The sequence below is a fragment of the Musca domestica genome, unplaced genomic scaffold (genome assembly GCF_030504385.1).
Source record: "Musca domestica strain aabys unplaced genomic scaffold, Musca_domestica.polishedcontigs.V.1.1 8, whole genome shotgun sequence".
In the NCBI taxonomy this organism is placed as follows: domain Eukaryota; kingdom Metazoa; phylum Arthropoda; class Insecta; order Diptera; family Muscidae; genus Musca; species Musca domestica.
In genome coordinates this window covers 7,860,168-7,873,928 of record NW_026712409.1, presented here as the reverse complement: position 1 = coordinate 7,873,928, position 13,761 = coordinate 7,860,168, and the positions used below count along the sequence as shown (strand labels likewise).

The following is a 13,761-nucleotide window of genomic DNA, read 5'->3' as shown; positions in this document are numbered from 1 at the left end:
CATATCAGATTTCTGGCTAAGAGAAATATTTAGACAGAGCAAGTTATGACAGATATAAGAATTGGAAATTGTGACCCTTTGTGGGTGAGGTACCAGAAGGGGTTGCGTTAGAAAAATATTTTGATGTGGGAAATTAGAAAAGAGTTGGATGTATATTTCCCTTTCTTTAAGCGTTTTATTTTTCAAAAAGGTTACGCGAAATCATCAATTCCGATAAAATACATATTTATATCAGATTATTAGACATATTTTGATATGGCAAGTTGTAAAGAACCGCCGACTTTTTTCACAATTTATGACAGATATAAGAATTGGAAATTGTGGCCCTCTGTGGGTGAGGTACCAGAAATTTGAAGAGAGTTGCATGCATAATTCGCTTTCTTTGAGCGTTTAGTTCTTCAAAATCTTGAAACCTATGTGGGGTACCAGAAGAAATGGTCCGATCTCCACCATCTTTATAACAAATCCTGTGCTGATGGAAATATTGAGACGTTCCAAGTCTGAGTGGAATCGAATGTTAATTTCGCGTTTTATAAACGTCATGGATATTCAAAATTTTGACACTTTGTGGGTCAGGTACCAGAAGGAGTGGACCGATGTATCCCATTTTCACAGCATATCTTGTGTTAGTAAAAATAATGAGCGGTGTGAAATATGAAGAGAACCGGGTGCTTATTTTGGATTTTATGATCGTTTTGGATATTCAGAACCTTGAGCCTTTTTGGGGTAGGTGGCAGTAGGAATGGTCCAATCTCTACCATCTTTATAACAGATCTTGTGCTGATAGAAATATTGAGATGTGCCAAGTCTGAACGGAATCGGATGTTTATTTCGTGTTTTATGAGCTTCAGGGGTATTCCACATTTTGACCCTTTGTGGGGGAGATACCACTAGGAGCGGACCGATATATTCCATCTTCATACGAGAGCTTGTGTTAGTAGAAATAATTGGTTGTGTAAAATATGAAGAGAACCGGATACATATTTTGGATTTTATAATCGTTTTGGTTTTTAGTTGGTTTTAGTTGGTTTTAGTTACCAAAAACTTTGACCCTTTGTGGGGGAGGTACGAGAAGGGATGTTAGGATCTCTACCATATTTATAACATATCTTGGGCTGATAGAAGTATTGAGATGTGCCCAGTCTGAATGGAATCGGATGTTAATTTCGTGATTCGTATGAGCTTCATGAATATTCAAAGTTTTGACCCTTTGTGGGGGAGATACCACAAGGAGTGGACCGACGGTGGACGGATATTGTCCATTTTCGCACCTGACCTAGCACTGAGGCAAATATTAGGATTTGCAAAGTTGGAGCAAAATCGGATTATCCTTTCTCTTACTGTGCAGTAAATTCTTTTCTTTGAAAATCATGACTTTTTGTTGGGGAGGTAGCAGAAGTAGTGGACCGATATTGCCCATCTCCGAACTCGATTTAAGTTTGGCAAAAATATTGCGATGTACTAAGTTTGGATCAAATCGGATGCTCCCTTCGAGAGTTATCGTGCGCAGCAGCTAGCCAGACAGACGGGCGGACATCGCTAGATCGACTCCAAATGTCCTGAAACGGATTTGATCCAAAGATACCTATGTTCTAAAACCGTTATTTCGATGAGGCACGTTTTGGCCGTGTCAAATGATATATACGCTCTGTAGCCATATGGCATATTATACCCTCCACTATTGGGTAAAGAAAAAAATTATAATTTATATGTGCGGCATAGGAAAGCATGGACCTAGATATTCAATGTTCTGCCACCAGAGCGAGGACCCACTATGAACTACAAATTCCAATTTCTGGGCAAATCCGTGGAAAAGTGTGGAAAACATCTTTAAAATACCGAGTATGGGGGAGGGGCCCCGTTATATGGGGGCTATACGAAAATGTGGACCTATACATACATTGTTCCGCCATCGGAGCTAGAAGCCATTATGATACCAATTTTTAGACAAATCCGTGAAAAAATGTGGCAAAAATCATCAAACCATCGAATATCCGAAGGTTCCGTGACATGGGGACTACACAAAAAAGTGGACCGATCATTTTCGTTGGTATTGAATCCTAGACACAATACAAGTTGTTGTGCTCTACGTCAAATAATCTGGGCTGTATCGTGAGTTCAACAGACGGGCATTTAAATCGACGTTAAATCGACATAGAATTTTATGCTGATCATGAATATATATAAATACTTTATGGGGTCTACGACGAATATATAGGAATGTTACAAACGAAATGACAAAGTCAATATACCCTCATTTTCAAGGTGGAGGGTACAAAAAAACGACAACAAATCAAATTCAAACAACAAAGCCAGTGAAAAAAAATTCCCGGCTAAAATTCACTGGGCATTGCCACAGCCAACAGCAGGAGCAGTCAAAGCAGCAGCAGCATCTTCACCATCTTCAGCACAAAGAAAGGCAAATGCTTATGAACACCTAACAATTACTACTTGTTAGCTCATAGTATTTGAGAGAATACCATTTGCTCTCTCAAACACACACTCACATAGAGTTTCATAAACTGAGACTACCACAAAAACGGGTTTGTTGAAATCATTGCATGAGATGAGAGGGGGAGTACTTGTGTGCAACTCTTCTCTGTTCTAACGTTTCTGTTAGAAATTCTGTTAATTAACAGTTTTTTCGTTACAGCAAAGGGTTTGTAACAGTTTTGTGCCTGTATTTGTAATGAAGCAATCAATAACTGCCATATTTTCTTTTTTGTATTTTTTTTTCGAAGAAATGCGATTAAACTTTTACTTTCACTGGGCGAAAAAAGGAGTTTGTTCTGATTTGTCGGTAACAGTGTGTGTGTATCTCTATGGAAAAAGAGAAATATTAATACAAGAGCATGGAACTGTCATAAAGTGATTGCTGGTCTCTTAACGAATTTCATAATGTTAAAAGAGAGGTGTATATTTTTGCTCTCCTTTATAGGAATTGGATTGATCCATTTATGAAACAAGTCATACGGTATCAGTCGACTTTGGCGACGGTGTCATGTTCAAGTGTTCCATACACAAATTTTCATTTTTTGAGATAAAAATAATTTTTGAGGCTTTCTTGTATGCCCTTCAAGAATTCCCTGTCAGTTTTCCGATAACTGTAATAGTTTTTTAGATATATACACCGTTTGCATTCCCAGATATTAATTGAATAATTTAGATACGGCCAAAAAGTGACTCATCGATATAACGGGTTTAGACCCTAGTTCTCTGTGAACCAAATCCGTTTCAGGACATTTGGAGTCGATCTAGCGATGTCCGTCCGTCCGTCTGTCTCTCTGACTGGTGCGCACACCAACTCTCGAAGGGAGTAGCAGATTTGATCTAAACTTTGTACATCGTAAAATTATTGTCAAACTTAAATCGAGTTCGGAGATGGCAATATCGATACACTCTTTCTAATAACTCCCCCACAAAATATCAAAAATTTCCAAGAAAATAACTTACTGTACAGAAAGGATAATCCAAATTTGCTCCAACTTTGCAAATCCTAATATTCCAATGAGTGTTACAGCAGGTGCGAAAATGGACATTATTGGTTCACTCCATCCAGTACCTCCCCCACAAAGGGTCAACATTTTGAATAATTATAACTCTTATAAAATGTGATGTAAATGTCCGATTGTCTTCAAATTACCCACATTACAATATTTTTATTAACCCAAGGTCTGGTGTGAAGATGGGATGTATCGGTTCACTCCTTCTGGTACCTCCCCCACAAAGGTTCAAAATTTTGAATAACTAAAACGATCATAAAAACCGAAATAAGCCTTCGGCTCTCTTCAATTTACACACATCATAATATTTTTATTAACCCAAGGTCTGGTATGAAGATGGCATATATCGGTTCACTCCTTCTGGTACTTCCCCCACATAAAGCTCATAAAGCGCGAAATTAACATTCGATTCCATTCAGACTTGGCACATCTCACTATTTCTAGCAACACAAGTTCTGTTACGAAGATGGTAGAGATCAGACCAATCCTTCTGGTACCTCCCCCACAAATGGTCAAAGTTTTGAGTAACAAAAACGATCATAAAATCCGAAATAAGCATCCATTTCTCTCCAAATTACACACATCATAATATTTTTATTAATTCAAAGTCTGGTGTGAAGATGGGATATATCAGTCCACTCCCTCTGGTATCTCCCCCACAAGGGGTCAACATTTTGAGTACCCATGAAGCTCATAAAACACGAAATTAACATCCGATTTCATTCAGACTTGGTACATCTCAATATTACCATCAACACAAGATCAGTTATAAAAATGGCACATATAGGACAATTTCTTCTGGTACCCCCCCACATAGAGTTTAAGGTTTTTGAAAAACAAAACGCTCAAATAACGCGTAATAAGCATACAACTCTCTTCAAATTTGACACATCCAAATATTTTTACTAAACTAAGATCTGTTGTGAAGATGATATATATCTGCCAAACCCTTCTGGCATCTCACCCACAAAGGGTCACAATTTCCAATACTTATATGTCATATATGTCATAACTTGCGAAACAAGTCGGCGATTCTTTACAACTAGCTATATCTACATATTTCTCTTAACCAGATATGTATATGATATGAATATGTAATTTATCGAAATTTATGATTCCGCATAAAATTGGATATAAATGTTTGATTTCCTTTAAATTTTGCTCATACCAATATTTTTATCTGTATTAGATGAAGTATAAAAATGGAATATGGAATCGGTATGCTATGTCTGTTACCTCACGTATATTTTCACATTTTCCAAAAATTTGCACATGTCTCATATAAATTACAGAAAGTAGTCCATATAGTCCAAATCTGTCACGTTTTAATATTTATATCAATCTTAGGTCAGATACGAATTACTCAATATTAGCCAACTGCTTCGAAACCTCCCCCATAAAGGGTCAACAGTTTGAATAATAATACCTCAAGGCTAGGGGTATACATCTGTCGGCAAAAGCGACTGATACTAATTTACTTGTTTATATATAAATATTAAAATATTAAAACCTCTTCTAATTCTTTTCAGATTTCAACGTCTATACAATTTTCGCAACTCTTTTTATATAAACCATTGGTAAGTAAATTGTCTAATTTGATAAAATAATTGCCTTTATCACGATTTTATAACAGTTTGATCAATAGTACATATTCAAGACTTATTGTCTTGAACATCTAATACCAAAGAGATTGTTACATAAATGTGCTCTTAAATATTCTTAGAATTTAAGAGAGAGAGAGAGAGAGAGAGAGTTTCTTTTCCCCCTTTTTGTTTACATTTTAATATTTAACCAGCGGTGCTCAAAACCGTGTTCTAGAACATGAAGAGAAAAAAAGAGATAATTTAAGAGAAAATTAAAATTCTGGTTTTCTTTATATTTTACTGTTCTTTTTAATTGTTTTTAGACACGAATGTTTGCCAAAATAATTTATAAAGCAAATGGATAAAAAATATTTGTATAAATAATGACTTAACACTGTTTTGTTCTTGATTTAAATAAGCAAAGAGAAATTCGACTGAAAAGAGATATTTCTTCTTGAGCACCGCTGTATTTAACCAGAGGTGCTCAAAACCGTGTTCTAGAACATGAAGAGAAAAAAGAGATAATTTAAGAGAAAATTAAAATTTTGTTTTTCTTTATATTTTACGGTTCTATTTAATTGTTTTTAAATACGAATTTTTGCCAAAATAATTTATAAAGCAAATGGATAAAAAATATTTGTATAAATAATGACTTAACACTGTTTTGTTCTTGATGTAAATAAGCAAAGAGAAATTTGACTGAAAAGAGATATTTCTTTTTGAGCACCCCTGATTTAACACAACCATTAGCAACACTGTTGGCCTGGTAAAGTGTCAATGTGTGAGTGTAATTTTTGAGAGGACAAAACATCATAAGAGAATTTAAGCGTCCAACTCAAACCCAAAGAGAGAGGAGAGAAAGCCAGACTGTATGTATTGCACCAACAAACAAATTGTGATGTTGTGATAAAAGAGAAACTTAACAGAGTTCCCTACTTTTACTCTCTCTCTCTCTCTGTGTTTATATTCCACATCTGCGAGTATATGAGAGTGTGTGCATGTGTGTCTGATGTCTGCTATGGCATGCCTCCAGATTTTTTGGCTAAAAAGCAATGACAATGTAAAATCAGTTGCAGTGCGTAGGCGGTTGTCGTAGACGTTGTAGCTACTTTTTTATTGACTAGCGAACCACGTGCAGAATTGCTACTATTCAAAACGTATACAGATATATAATATTGTCTTGTTGTTAAGTGAGTGTGTGTGTACTACTACTAGTATTATACTATGTGGCCCAGCATCCAAACATAACGAAAAAGAGAAGAGGAAGACCAAGAAGCAGACAACCATCGAAACAGTTGTTGTGTTGTTTTTGGCAAAACATAAAACAAAAATTGTTGTAGTAGTAAAACTGTTTGCATTGTATGGTGATTTTTTTGTGATTCCCCGTGCGTCTCTCTCCCCCGGAAAATCTGTTTTTACATGCCTATAGATTTCGGAGTGTATGTGTGTGTGCGGTGCTGCTGCACACCCAGAACATTGTTAAGCTATATTATGTTACGTTTGGCTATGGCCAGTGTTTGCTGCTGCTGCTGCTATTGAATATTTTGTGTGTTTTGCGTTTGTTTTTTAACTCCTCGCATCCTGGCTCAGTTGATGTTCTGTTCTTTGTGCGGCCGCAAGCCCAGCGAAAATTCTACCGTCAAACGTGCGTGCGTCCTAAGGCTGTTCGGTGTGTCAGTGTTTTTTTTTCTCTCTGGTGACGGGGTCCTTGTTTTTTTTCGCCCCATTGTAATAATGTATAATTTTGGGCAAAAGCAAATGAAAAATAAAAGAGCCACTTAAAAGGATAATGATTCCAGCTGCAGGGTGAAAATAAAAAACGAAAAAAAAAGAAATCAAGAAAAATTAATAATTCAACAAAAATGTGAAAATATTTAATTTGTAAAACAAAAATATAAATTTGTGTTCTGATGATAATATAAATATTGAAATATTTATAGCTACATACATGTGTATGTATTTGGATTATTTAGTGCCACATTTGTTGACAATGTGACATTCTAAGCCTTTAACAAAATTTTGAGTTTGGATTTAATTTATAACTGCACTTTGTTATTTGCACATGGATTTTTTGTAATAAAAAAACTGAAAATTATAGAATAAATTATTAAAAAAAAAAAAAATAAAATAAAAAAAAAAATAAAATCTTAAGGACTTTGACAATAACAGTTGAAAACATGACATTTTTATATAAGAGTTTATTTATATAAAAATCATAAATATAAAATCAAAAATTTAAAGTAAATAAAATTAAAAAAAAAAACTTTGACAATAACCGTTTTAAACGCGAATAAAATTCGTTAAAACAGTGACAATAAAATGTGCTAAGGCAAATTTAAGAACAAAATTGTATTGAAAAAAATATATACAATATTGAACTAATAGAAAAATATCAATAATAAAAAATAATATATAATATAATAACAAAAAAAAAAATATTATATATTAAACAATTATTTATACAAAATAATTAAATATTAAAAAATAAACTCAACATGGACTTCTTTTGTTAAAAAAAAAAAAATAACAAAAAAAAAAATACTCGAAGAAATTGAAATTCTTCAAAAATATTTGATTAAAAAATCAAAATAAAATCAATTGAACGATAATTAAAAAAAATAACAAAATTTATTAAAAAAATATTATAAAAGGATCTTTAAAATTAAATTTATGAACTCTGAAGAATATTTGTGTATTTCAAAACTACGACAATAATTGAACTGGCAAAACCTCCAAACATTATAATCAATATCTTCAGAGCAAGAGCTCCATAAAACCAATACTGTGGAACCAAAGAATTTTTCCCGAAGGACTTTAAAACCAGCAGCCAAATTCGAGAATACCAGCCAAACAATATCTTTAAAACTAGAGTTTCATAAAGCCTATATTGTGAAACCAAAGGTTTATTCCCGAAGGACTTAAAAACTCAGCATCCATTTCCGAGAACACCAGCCAACCAGGAGTAAAATTGTAAAAGGATTCAAATAACTACTCTTGAAATTCCTTAACAAAAATCAAGTTTATTTTAAACCCGGATTGAACTTCGCACAAAATTTGGACTTAAAACCCAGCAATCACATTCGAGAATTCCAGCTAATCAGGAGTAAAATTATCAAAGGATTCAATTCATTACTCTTGAAAAATTCTTTAAAAATTCAAGTTAATTTTAAACCCTGCTTGGACTTCGCACTAAATTTGGACAAAGGTTAAAATTCTTTTCCAAAAAGGCAAGTTTTTGATTCAACGGAAAATTTTAATAGTTTGTGTTAAAGGACGAATTTTTAAAATTCTCAAAGCCAAAAATAGTAATTCCTAATTTCCAAATTGACATAAATTGTCAAATTGTTGACATAACAACTCAATTGTTTATAAAAGATTGAAGTTTTTTTCCAAAACAGAAATAATTTTCGAAAAACAATTAAAATTCGAACAAAATCCAAAAAAAAAAAAAAAAAATTAAAAAAATCCCCAAATTCGAAAATTGGACAAAGGATAAAAATCCGAAAGAAAAATAATTTAAAGAAAAAACTAAAAATTGAAACAAAATTCTCAACGAAAAACTGGACAAGAATCCTCAAATCCGACAATTGAACTGTCAATGGATAAACGATTTAAAATAAAATACCAATACCAATAACAAAAACAAAAATTATCTTTGAAAATATAAAAAGATCAACCAAAATCTGCAAAGAAAATATAGACAAGAATCCTCAAAATCCCACATTTGGACTGTCGATGAACAAAGGATATAAAATAATAGCTCAAGTTGTCATGAAAAAATGAGTTTTTTTCCGAAAAAAAAAATAAAGATAATTCTCAAATCGAATAATTGGACTGTTGAAATATTTGGCGGCGAGAAATTCAGACTTTAAAAGATAAATTTTTTGTAAAAAAAAATACCAAAACCATTTCAAAACCCAAAAAATCACAACAATATAAGAAATATTTTAAACGGGGAAAAATTACTTAAAAAAAGCGACGACTTTTTGTTTTGAAATCCATTAGCTATTCATAAAGACAAAAAACAGTGAAATTTATAAAAAAAAATTGGAAAATATTTAAAATCGAAAAAAAAAAACTGAATAAAAATTACACAAAATTGCCCCTTAAAAAAGACCTGTTGCTTGCAAACCTGCAAATCTTCAAAATCAGAAAATAAACACAAAGTGATCTGATTGCACCATACATTCTGTTTAAAATACGAATATCCTGACTGACTTGGCGAGATTGAGAAATAAAACCGATTAGATTGAGTCAAATTTCAACAAAAACCTTCCTCAAATCGAGCACCAAACATCTATTCAGTTAGAATACGAAAATACGAATATCCCAACCTGCCTGAAGGTTGGGAAAGAAAATGCGATTTAACTGAAAAAAAAACATTCCATAAATCCTCCCTTGACAAAGAACTCGATACCCAAACTTGCAACACACAGGATAAAATCTCCCAAACCGAATTCAAATTTGTATTGAAATTTCCGGAAAAAATAGAAATTTTATAAAAAAAATTACAGAAAAAAAACATTGAAAGTATATCCTAAAATCCTCCGTAAGGGCTGAAATTCTGTCAGAAACGAATACGAAAGGCCTCATTTCAAAATACACTCAAATTAAAATCCATATTTTGAGAATAATTCCGCCATCTATTCTGCTCAAACTACAAATATCCAACAGAAATGAAGGAATAATAAATTTACAATATTGGAAATCATCGAAAAAATAGATTCCAAACATAAACGTAGTTCGATAGAAACTAATAAAAATCTAAAAAGGTCAAAAAGCTTTTAAACCTTTTCTGGCCAAAAAGTGAAGAAATTAATAATTTCCCAAATTTGGAAAAAAAAACACCTAAAATGAACTAAAAAATCGCCAAATAATAATTGAAAATATTCAAACAAATATAAGCCGAAATTTTTTCCCAAACATCCAAACAAAAAAGTGTTTCCCGAAACAGAAAAAAAAACTCCCAACAAATATTTGCCACAACATAACTAAACCAAAACTTAGAAAGGAATACCCCGAAAAAATACCAAAAAGAAAAAAAATCTGAGGAAAATCGTTAAAAAACCAACCTCCAAACTCCTCTCAAAATTCAAGCCAAAATAAAAATAACCAACATTAAAACACTGGCAGTATCCAACCATCCAGCCATAACAAAAAACAGAAAAAAAAATACAAACAAACAAATTGAATTGAATTTTCATTACGTTGAAATATTCTACTTAACACACAGTCTTAAAAGAAGAGGCCTAAAACAAGCCTCTCTACGTATATGAGTGCGTGTGTTTGTGAGCCAACACACAAAAAAAACATTGCTCAGACATTTGCCGCACAATTTTGGCTTGCATCCCCTAAAGCAAAAAACTCGACAACAAGAAATACGCCAACAAATTCGTATTCGTACAACAAAGGCGAAACGAAGGCAAAAACCTAACAAATTCAATAACAGCACAACAACAACAACAAAAATAAAATACTCAAAAAAAAACGAAAGAAACAAACGAACGAACGAGGCTCTAAACACAGCAACAACTTTACATTTAACTCTCCTCTCCGGCCACATTCTCGTCATCAACAACAACAACAGCAGCAGCAGTACCATAAAACGAGAAGAAGCAGCAGCAGAAAAGTTATTTTTAGAATGCCATAAAATTCTTGGTACGAGAAGGAGAGAGAGAGTAAATCTCTTTACGAAAACCAAAAACGTACTTCTTACAACAACACGGCACACTCACGAGTACATACATACAGTACAAACACCATCATGATGATGATGATGATGACAAATACAGCCACGAGCCACAGTAGAAGACAACCGCCAATGTTGACAAAGCACCACAAATCAAAGTAAGTAACAGTTCTCGCTCTCTCTCTTTCTCAAAAGAGAGACCACACATCATTCACAGCAGGGAAATATGAAAAAATATGATAACCAAAAAGGAAAAATCTCTGAAAACTAAACTAAAAAAAATCCTCAATAACCATAAACTTAATACTTTGTGGTTTCCGCCATTTTTGCCGTTTTGTAGTTTTAATATTTGATGTCAGCAATTCTGCGGTTAGGCAATAAAATCAAAAAAACTTCACAAGTATCTGCCAAAGGTAATGTCCTTTGACATTGTCTTCGTTGCGGGCTGTTATTTAATAAACCACCTGTTAAGCGATTTCTGACGGCACTAAAATGGATAATCTATTCTGGGAAATATCGTGGGACAAATTGTTAATAATTTTAAATTAGTCAACAGTGAGGGAAATGCTTTGATTAGATAGAACACAGTGGCGTATACTTTATGGCGAAACGTATACTCCGCAAGGGGGATTTTGTAGTCTTTGACATGAAACGATGACATGAAGAGTACCATTGGATATTCAAAGCTAACACATTGTTTTTGATCTATCATTGGGAAACAAGTTAAATTGTATAAGTCGGTTTGACCGACAGATGTATACCCCCAGCCTTGAGTTATGATTATTTTAACTGTTGACCCTTTATGAAGGAGGTTCCTAAGTCTGATTTAAATATTACCCTTTATGAGGGAGGTTCCTAAGTCTGATTTAAATATTACAACGTGCCATATTTGGAATATATCGTTTACTTCCTATAATTTATATGAGATATGTGGACATTTTTGGAAAATGTGGAAATATGCGTGATTTACCAGATATAATCGGCCGAGGTATTCCATTTTCATGCTTCAGCCAATGCAGATAAAAATATTGGTATGGGCAAAATTACAAGAAAATCGAACATTTATTTCCAATTTTGTGCGAAATCATAAATTCCATATTCATCTCCGGTATCTGGTAGAGAGAAATATTTAGATATAGCAATTTGTAAAGAATCACAAGTCATGACAGTTAAAAGTATTGACAATTCTGACTATTTGTGGGTTAGGTACCAGTAGGGGTTCGCAGATATATATATCATCTTCACAACAGATCTTGTGTTAGCAAAAATGTATGGATGTGTGAAATGTGAAGATGCTTATTTCGATTTCTGTGAGCGTTTTGTTTTTCAAAATCTTTATTCTATGTGGGAGAGGTACCAAAGAAATTTTCCGATATCTACCATCTTTATAACCGATCTTGTGTTGATGGAAATATTGAGATGTACCAAATCTGGAATGGAATCGGGTGTTAATTTCGTGCTTCATGAATATTCAAAATTTAGACTCTTTTTGGGGGACGTACCAGAAGGAGTGAAGCAATATATTCCATCTTATAACCAGATCTTGGGTTTATAAAAATATTGAGATTTGTGTAATTGGAAGAGAGCCGGATGCTTATTTCGGATTTTATGATCGTTTCGGTTATTCAAAACTTTGACCCTTTGTGTGGAAGGCACCAGAAGGAATGGTGCGATCTCTACCATCTTTATAACAGATCGTTTGTTTATAGAAATTTTGAGATGTGCCAAGTGTTTGAATGGAATGGGATGTTAATATTGTGTTTCATGAGCATCATGATGGTTTAAAATGTTGAACTGTTGTGGTGGAGGTACCAGTGGGAGTGGATCGATTTATTCCATCTTCACACCAGTCCTTGGGTTAATAAAAATGTTGTAAAGTGTGTAATTCGGAGACAATCGGACCTTAAATAACATTTTATTAAAGTTATAATTCGGGCGAGCATCACACGTTGCCTGAATGTTGCTCTGTGGTATTTTGGCCCATTCCGGGCGAAGCGCTTGCTTGAAGTGATCGACACTTTGGTATTTTTTAGTGCCAATCTTGCTTTCCAAAATACTCCATACACAATAGTCCAACGGATTGGTATCCGGAGATTTTGGTGCCCATTGTGCGCTGGAAATGAAGAGAAGAACCTCATTTTGTAGCCATTCTTGGGTGGCGCGAGCTTAGTGCGATTGTGCTGAATACTGTTGGAATGTCCAAGGTCTGCGGCCAAAATGTATGCGTGCCCAAGGCTTTGATACACCCTCCAGAATATTTTCGCGATAATATTCGGCATTTATTCTGATGCCATGGTCGATTAATACGAGCGGAGAGCGACCATCGGCTGTTATAGCGGCCCACACCATCACCATGGCCGGCGCTTGAGTTCTAGTGGCCAACCGAAGGTGCACGTTTTAAGCTGACCTCTTTGGCAAGTAAACCCGATCATTTTGTTTGCTGGATAACGAATGTTTTCTCATCGGAGGAAACCAAATTTGGCAGTTCATCACTTTCGGCCAAGCGAAGCAACTCTTTAGCTCTTTTGAGTCTATTTTCTTTCTGTTGCGGTGTAAGTTCTTGCAGTTTTTGCAATTTCTGTGGCTTTACCCCGAGCTCATTTTTCAATATTTGCCGAATGGAATATTGCGATATGTTCAGCTCACTAGCCATTTTTCGGCCACTGCGATGCGCGTTTCGATCAAGTCGCTTCTTTACTTTTCAAACCATATCTGCTGATGTTGCTGTTTTCTTCCGTCCACTTCCTTGACGTCGTAACGTATCACGATAACGAGCGATATCACGAGACACAAAAGAATTATTCACATTAAAATGCTGGAGTGCTCTAACGATAGCCACTTGTGGTTCTCCAGCCAAATATAAAGAAATCACACTATTACGCTCGGATTCCATCACGAATAACTTTTTTTCTAAAAAATTCTCACCAAAATGCTTTTGTACGCTTGTAAATAATATAATGAGCTGTCACTGGAATAATTTTAACAG

General features: G+C 34.1%; 1 protein-coding gene across 3 annotated transcripts in view; it reads left to right on the top strand.

Moving 5' to 3' along the window:
• Window positions 1–13,761, top strand: part of LOC101894853 (uncharacterized) — a 185,760-nt gene that overhangs the window by 44,355 nt on the left and 127,644 nt on the right. Inside the window, exon 2 of one of the 3 annotated variants that reach the window (XM_059131014.1) lies at window positions 5,033–5,080. The gene's annotated coding sequence lies outside the window, so the exon portion shown is untranslated. Of the gene's footprint in view, window positions 1–5,032; window positions 5,081–7,624; window positions 10,934–13,761 lie in introns of those variants that run through there. The other 2 variants (XM_059131015.1, XM_059131013.1) reach the window with 2 other exon arrangements.